This window comes from Triticum dicoccoides, chromosome 3A (assembly GCF_002162155.2).
Source record: "Triticum dicoccoides isolate Atlit2015 ecotype Zavitan chromosome 3A, WEW_v2.0, whole genome shotgun sequence".
NCBI lineage: Eukaryota > Viridiplantae > Streptophyta > Magnoliopsida > Poales > Poaceae > Triticum > Triticum dicoccoides.
Window position 1 is genome coordinate 109943227 of NC_041384.1, and position 8772 is coordinate 109951998.

The window sequence follows — 8772 nt, forward strand, 5'->3', positions numbered from 1 at the left end:
TTACCTAAACAGCCCCTAATTTTTATTTACGTACTATTTATTATCTTGCAAACCTATCCAACAACACCTACAAAGTACTTCTAGTTTCATACTTGTTCTAGGTAAAGCGAACGTCAAGCGTGCGTAGAGTTGTATCGGTGGTCGATAGAACTTGAGGGAATATTTGTTCTACCTTTAGCTCCTCGTTGGGTTAGACACTCTTACTTATCGAAAATTGTTGCGATCCCCTATACTTGTGGGTTATCAAGACCTTTTTCTGGCGCCGTTGCTGGGGAGCAATAGCGTGGGGTGAATATTCTTGTGTGTGCTTGTTTGCTATATCACTAAGTAATTTTTATTTGTTGTTCTTAGTTGATTTCTATCTTTAGTTATGGGTAGGAAACGCAAAATACCAAAAAAAATTAGTTGTACCTACTGAACCAATGGTTGAAGAACCACTCAAAATCTATCACACCGCTGAAGCTTATTACTTGGATCATCTTCGATCCTTCGTGCTCGTGCTGAAACCCCAACTAGCTTAGTTGAGGGCAAATCTTTAGATGAGCATGCTTGTTATGTGCGACACCGAATATCTGAAAAAGGGAAACTTTTACTGGATCAAATTCATCGTTTGCAATGCTATGCTTGGAATTTATGTGAAATATATGATTTTACTTGTTGTTCTGAAAACCCTAAGGAACACCTTCCCTATCAATGTGAGTTTAGTGATAATGGAATCGTATCTTCGTATGCTAAGGGTGTTTATAATTACTATGATGTTCAACAAATTGAAGAATTTGTTGCTTTTAAGGGTGCTTACGAAATTGCTTCTTTGATTGAAAAGTATGATGCTACTCTTTACAAATCTGAAAATTTTGCCATACTTAAATATTGCTATGATAATTATGCTTCTAATGCCTATGTTGAACCATATATTGAGTACTACTCCGCTGTCCAAGAGGAGACTAATATTTTGCAGGAGTCTATGGACGAAGAAATTGATGAAACTGTGAGCTCATTGGATGAAAAAGATGATGAGGAGAGCGAAGAACAAAAGGAGGAAGAGAGGATTAGCTACCCCGTGCCCACCTTCTAATGAGAGTAACTCTTCAACTCATACATTGTTTAATTTCCCTTCGTGCTTACCGAAGGATGATTGCTATGATGATTGTTATGATCCCGTTGATTCTCTTGAAATATCCCTTTTTGATGATGCTTGTGGCCAAGATGCCAATATGAATTATGCTTATGGAGATGAACTTGCTATAGTTCCTTATGTTAAACATGAAATTGTTGCTATTGCACCCACGCATGATAGTCCTATTATCTTTTTGAATTCTCCCAACTATACTATATCGGAGAAATTTGCTCTTATTGAGGATTATATTGATGGGTTGCCTTTTACTACTACACATGATAATTTTGATGAATATAATATGCATGTGCTTGCTGCTCCTACTTGCAATTATTATGAGAGAGGAACTATATCTCCACCTCTCTATGTTTCCAATATGATAAAATTGCAAGAAACTGTTTATACTATGCATTGGCCTTTACCATGTGTGCATGAATTGTTCTTTTATGACATGCTGATGCATAGGAACAGAGTTAGACTTCGTTGTTACATGATATATGTTACTTTGTGCTCACTAATAAATTACAAATCATTGTTAATTAAAATTGGCTTTGATATACCTTGGGATCCGGGTGGATCCATACTTGAGCATTATATGCCTAGCTTAATGGCTTTAAAAAAAGCGCTGCCAGGGAGACAAGCCGAAAGTTTTAGAGAGTCATTTATTTATGTTGAGTGCTTTTATATAGTTTAAAAACAACAAAAATAAAGAGGGGAACCCAAAACTTTTTCAAAAAGGAAAGCGAAAGTGAGAAAGACAAGCATTGTTGAAGTGGGAGCTAGCCTTGAACTTTGTTCATGCTCACAGAAACTTTGTGAATCTTGATTACAGAAACTTTTCAACAAAAATAATTATCCCCTTTTACAATCCCATTGTATTATAAAAATAATGTGCCAAGGTTTGCCTTTAGGATGTTTACATTTGCTTGATGGTCTGTACGGTGCAGGACAGAAACTTTGGCTGTAGTGCGCGATTTTACATTTTTAGCTGGAACGTCAAATGGTTCTGATTATTTTTGCACTGTCTTCCTATACAATTTTTTTATTTTTCTTAATTTTGGTAGAATTTTTCAAGTACCATAAGTATGGTGAATGTTCAGATTATTACAGACTGTTCTGTTTTAGACAGATTCTGTTTTTGATGCATAGTTTGCTTGTTTTGATGAAACTATCGATTCATATCAGTGGATTAAGCCATGGAAAAGTTATATTACAGTAGACACAATGCAAAAAAAAATATTAATTGGTTTTCAACAGTACTTAGAGTAGTGATTTGCTTTATTATACTAACGGATCTTACCGAGGTTTCTGTTGAAGTTTTGTGTGGATGAAGTGTTCGATGATCGAGAAGGTCTCGATGTGAGAAGAAGGAAGAGAGGAAAGAGCTCAAGCTTGGGGATGCCCGAGGCACCCCAAGTAAATATTCAAGGATACTCAAGCGTCTAAGCTTGGGGATGCCCCGGAAGGCATCCCCTCTTTCTTCAACAAGTATCGGTATGTTTTCGGATTCGTTTCGTTCATGCGATATGTGCAATCTTGGAGCGTCCTTTGCATTTAGTTTTCATTTTTCTTTTATGCACCATTCTGGTATGAGATGGTCCTTGGTTTATTTATAGAATTCTCTATGCACTTAACTTATATCTTTTGAGTATGGCTTTATAGAATGCTTCACGTGCTTCACTTATATCTATTGAAGTTTGGATTGCCTGTTTCTCTTTACATAGAAAACCGCCATTTGTAGAATGCTCTTTTTCTTCACTTATACTCCCTTCGTTCCGAATTACTTGTCTTGGATTTGTCTAGATACGGATGTATCTAGACTCATTTTAGTGCTAGATACCTCTGTATCTAGACAAATCCAAGACAAGTAATTCAGAACGGAGGGAGTATTTGTTAGAGCATGGGCATATTTTTTGTAGAAAGAATTAAACTCTCTTGCTTCACTTATATCTGTTTAGAGAGATGACAGGAACTGGTCATTCACATGGTTAGTCATAAAATCCTACATAAAACTTGTAGATCACTGAATATGATGTGTTTGATTCCTTGCAATAGTTTTGCGATATAAAGATGGTGATATTAGAGCCATACTGGTGGGTAGTTGTGGATTAGTAGAAATACTTGTGTTGAGGTTTGTGATTCCCGTAGCATGCACGTATGGTGAACCGTTATGTAACAAAGTCGGAGCATGATTTATTTATTGATTGTCTTCCTTATGAGTGGCGGTCGGGGACGAGCGATGGTCTTTTCCTACCAATCTATCCCCCTAGGAGCATGCACGTGGTACTTTTTTTGATGACTAATAGATTTTTGCAATAAGTATGTGAGTTCTTTATGACTAATGTTGAGTCCAAGGATTATACGCACTCTCACCCTTCCACCATTACTAGCCTCTCTAGTACCGTGCAACTTTCGCCGGTACCATAAACCCACCATATACCTTCCTCAAAACAGCCACCATACCTATCTATCATGGCATTTCCATAGCCATTCCGAGATATATTGCCATGCAACTTCCATCATCATCATATACATGACGTGAGCATTCATTGTCATATTACTTTACATGATCGTAAGATAGCTAGCATGATGTTTTCATGGCTTGTCCGTTTTTTTATGTCATTGCTACGCTAGATCATTGCCCCGGTACACCGCCGGAGGCATTCATATAGAGTCATATCTTTGTTCTAGATATCGAGTTTTAATATCGAGTTGTAAGTAAATAAAAGTGTGATGATCATCATTATTAGAGCATTGCCCTAGTGAGGAAAGGGTGATGGCGACTATGATTCCCCCATAAGTCGGGATGAGACTCCGGACTTTACGAAAAAAATAAAAGAGGCCAAAGAAGCCCAAATAAAAAAAAAGGCCAAAGAAGCCCACAAAAAAATAAAAAGAATATAAAAAGAATATGAGAGAAAAAGAGAGAAGGGGCAGTGCTACTATCCTTTTACCACACTTCTGCTTCAAAGTAGCACCATGTTCTTCATATAGAGAGTCTCTTGAGTTATCACTTTCATATACTAGTGGTAATTTTCATTATAGAACTTGGCTTGTATATTCCGATGATGGGCCCTAGGTCTTCATGAGCAAGCAAGTTGGATGCACACCCACTTAGTTTCAGTTTGAGCTTTCATATACTTATAGCTCTAGTGCATTCGTTGCATGGCAATCCCTACTCACTCACATTGATATCTATTGATGGACATCTCCATAGCCCGTTGATACGCCTAGTTGATGTGACACTATCTTCTCCTTTTTGTCTTCTCCACAACCACCATTCTATTCCACCTATAGTGCTATGTCCATGGCTCACGCTCATGTATTGCGTGAAAGTTGAAAAGGTTTGAGAACGTCAAAAGTATGAAACAATTGCTTGGCTTGTCATCGGGGTTGTGCATGATTTGAGTATTTTGTGTGGTGAAGATGGAGCATAGCCAGACTATATGATTTTGTAGGGATAACTTTCTTTGGCCTTGTTATTTTGAAAAGACATGATTGCTTTATTAGTGGGCTTGAAGTATTATTGTTTTTATGTCAAATGATAGACTATTGCTTTGAATCACTTGTATCTTAATATTCATCCCATGATTAGATATGTGATCAAGATTATGCTAGGTAGCATTCCACATCAAAAATTATCTTTTTTATCATTTACCTACTCGAGGACGAGCAGGAATTAAGCTTGGGGATGCTGATACATCTCCGTCGTATCTATAATTTTTGATTGTTCCATGCGAATATTCTACAACTTTCATATACTTTTGGCAACTTTTTATACTATTTTTGGGACTAACATATTGATCCAGTGCCCAGTGCCAGTTCCTGTTTGTTGCATGTTTTTTGTTTCGCTGAATATCCATATCAAACGGAGTCCAAATGGGATAAAGATTGATGGAGATTTTTTTGGAATATATATGATTTTTGGGAAGAAAAATCCACGCGAGAAGGTGCCCGAGGTGGCCACGAGATAGGGGGTGCGCCTGCCCCCCCCCTGGGCGCGCCCCTGACCCTCGTGGGCCACCCGAAAGGCGGTTGGTGCCCTTCTTTCGCCACAAGAAAGCTAATTTCCGGATAGAGATCGTGTCAAAATTTCAGCCCAATCGGAGTTACGGATCTCCGGGAATATAAGAAACGTGGAAGGGAAGAATCTGAGAGCGCAGAAACAGAGAGAGACAGAGAGACAGATCCAATCTCGGGGGGGCTCTCGCCCCTCCCGTGCCATGGAGGCCATGGACCAGAGGGGAAACCCTTCTCCCATCTAGGGAGGAGGTCAAGGAAGAAGAAGAAGGAGGGGGGCTCTCTCCCCCTCGCTTCCGGTGGCACCGGAGTGCCACTGGGGGCCATCATCATCACCGCGATCTACACCAACACCTCCGCCATCTTCACCAACATCTCCATCACCTCCCCCCCTCTATCTACAGCGGTCCACTCTCCCGCAACCCGCTGTACCCTCTACTTGAACATGGTGCTTTATGCTTCATATTATTATCCAATGATGTGTTGCCATCCTATGATGTCTGAGTATATTTTCGTTGTCCTATCGGTGGTTGATGAATTGCTATCGGTCTAGTAAAGTAGTCAATTGCTTAGGGGAAATTTCGCAACTCCTACCACCACTTTTCCACACTCGTTATATTTACTTTATTGTTTCTTTATCTAAACAGCCCCTACTTTTTATTTACGTACTCTTTATTATCTTGCAAACCTATCCAACAACACCTACAAAGTACTTCTAGTTTCATACTTGTTCTAGGTAAAGCGAACGTCAAGCGTGCGTAGAGTTGTATCGGTGGTCGATAGAACTTGAGGGAATATTTGTTCTACCTTTAGCTCCTCATTGGGTTAGACACTCTTACTTATCAAAAACTGTTGTGATCCCCTATACTTGTGGGTTATCATGCCTCATTTTGGTCCTCGGGTAGTTCCTGCCTGGTTAGGTAGGCCAGGAATGGTTCTATCCATGGGGCGATGACGACCATTATTACGTGGGCTGAAGGTGTTATTTCGATGGCAGAGCCTCCGATTGTGTCAGAGTGTTCGGTATCTGGTGTTGTGGCCGGGTCCGGACTATTGTTGCCGGTGTCTCCTTCCCATACCACGGATGGCTTAAACAGTTTTTTCAGGAAGATGTTAATTAGGTGGGACAGGATCGCGCTTAGCGCCGATACGGGCGAGGATATCCACCGCCTAGTTGTTTTCCCGAGCCACATGGTGGAATTCAAGCCCCTCGAACCGAGCTGACATTTTGAGGACGGCGTTGTGATATGCCGCCATTTTTGGATCCTTCGCATCGACGTCTCCATTTATTTGGGATATTGCGATGTTCGAGTCCCCACACACCTCCAGGCGTTGAATACCCATGGAAACTGCCATCCGGAGACCATGTAATAGGTCCCCGTATTCGGCTGCGTTATTGGAGTCTGTGTATAGTATTTGGGGTACGTATTGCACTTTATCTCCGGTGGGGGACGTCAGGACGACGCCAGCCCCCAGACCAGCCAGCATTTTAGAGACGTCGAAGTGCATGATCCAATTAGAGTATGCGTCGTACTCTTTAGGGAGTTCGGCTTCTGTCCATTCGGCGACAAAATCGGCCAGTACTTGCGACTTAATGGCTCGCCATGGTTTATATGTCAAACGGGAGGAGCTCGATAGCCCATTTGGCATTCCGGCCCGTGGCATCGCGGTTGTTTATTATGTCGTTGAGTGGTACTTCGGAGGCCATCGTAATTGAACACTCTTGAAAGTAGTGTCATAATTCCGCGATGCCATAAATACCGCATATGCTATCTTTTGATAAAGTGGGTACCGTAATTTGCATGGAGTGAGGACGGTAGATAAATAATATACCGGCTTTTGAAGTGGGAATTTATGTCCGTCCGTCTCTCGTTCGACGATGAGCACTGTGCTTACCACATGGTGAGTTGCCGCTATATATAACAGCATTGGTTCGCCGACATTTGGCGCGGTCAAGATTGGGTTGGTGGCCAGGATGGCTTTTATTTCTTCCAATCCGGCCGTGGTTGCATCCATCCACTCGAAGTGTTCGGTGCGCCGAAGAAGGCGATAAAGGGGGAGTGCCTTTTCTCCTAATCGGGAGATAAAGCGGCTTAAGGCCGCCACACATCCAGTTAACTTCTGGATTTGCTTGAGGTCAGTTGGGATAGCCAACTGCGACAGAGCCCGGATTTTAGCCGGATTTGCTTCAATTCCTCAGCTCGAGACGATAAAGCCAGGAGCTTTCCGGCAGGTACGCCAAAAATGCATTTTTCCGGATTGAGATTAATGTCATATGTTCGGAGATTGTCAAACGTGGGCCTCAAGTCATCTATTAAGGACTCGACGTGTCTGGTTTTAACGACCACATCGTCAACGTATGCCTCCACTGTTTTGCCAATCTGCTTTTCTAGACATGTCTGAATCATGCGCTGATATGTTGCACTGGCCTTTTTGAGCCCGAAGGGCATTGTGTTAAAACAGAAGGGGCCGTATGGAGTGATAAATGCCATTGCGGCTTGATCAGACTCCGCCATCTTAATTTGGTGGTAATCGGAGTATGCGTCGAGGAAGCATAATAAAGTCGTGTCCTGCGGTAGCGTCGATAATTTGATCAATGCGTGGGAGGGGGAAGGGATCCTTTGGGCATGCCTTATTAAGGTCCTTGAAGTCGACGAATAGGCGCCAGGATTTGTCCTTCTTTGGCACCATCACCAGGTTTGCTAGCCAGTCCGGATGCTTTATTTCTCTAATGAATCCGGCCTCCAGTAACTTGGCTAGCTCCTCTCCCATGGCTTGTCGCTTAGGTTCGGAGAAACGCCGAAGAGTCTGCTTGACCGGCTTGAATCCTTTTAGAATGTTAAGGCTATGCTCGGCCAGCCTGTGTGGGATTCCTGGCATGTCTGAAGGATGCCAGGCGAATATGTCCCAATTCTCGCGCAGGAACTCCCGTAGTGCGGCGTCTGCGGCGGGGTTTAACTGTGCCCCGATAGATGTTGTTTTTGTGGGGTCCATTCGATGGACTTGGAATTTGACTATTTCATCCGCTGGTTTAAAGGAGGTGGACTTGGATCTTTTGTCTAGTATCACATCGTCCCTGTCCACTGTGGAGCGTAGCGCGGTTAACTCCTCCGTCACAAGGGCTTCGGATAATGCCTCGAGGGCCAGTGCGACTGTTTTGTTCTTGGTGCGGAGTGCTATGTCCGGATCACTAGCTAGAGTGATGATTCCATTGGGTCCGGGAATTTTGAGCTTCATGTACCCGTAATGGGGTATGGCTTGAAAAATCGTGAATGCCTCCCGCCCTAGAAGGGCGTGGTATCCGCTACTGAACGGGGCCACTTGGAATGTGATTTCTTCAGACCTGTAATTCTCTGGAGTGCCGAATAACACATCTGGTGTGATTTTCCCAGCGCAACGTGCCTCCCGACTAGGGATGATTCCTCGGAAGGTCGTGCTGCTTTGCTTAATACGGTTGATGTCTATTTCCATTTTTTGAAGAGTCTCCTCATAAATGAGGTTTAATCCGCCGCCCCATCCATGAGCACTTTAGTGAACCGAAAGCCGTCCACAATAGGACTGAGGACCAAAGCGGCTAGTGCTTGGGTTGTTCGGAATTTATGTTCGTCACTGGCATTGAAAGTAATGGTCGTGTCGCT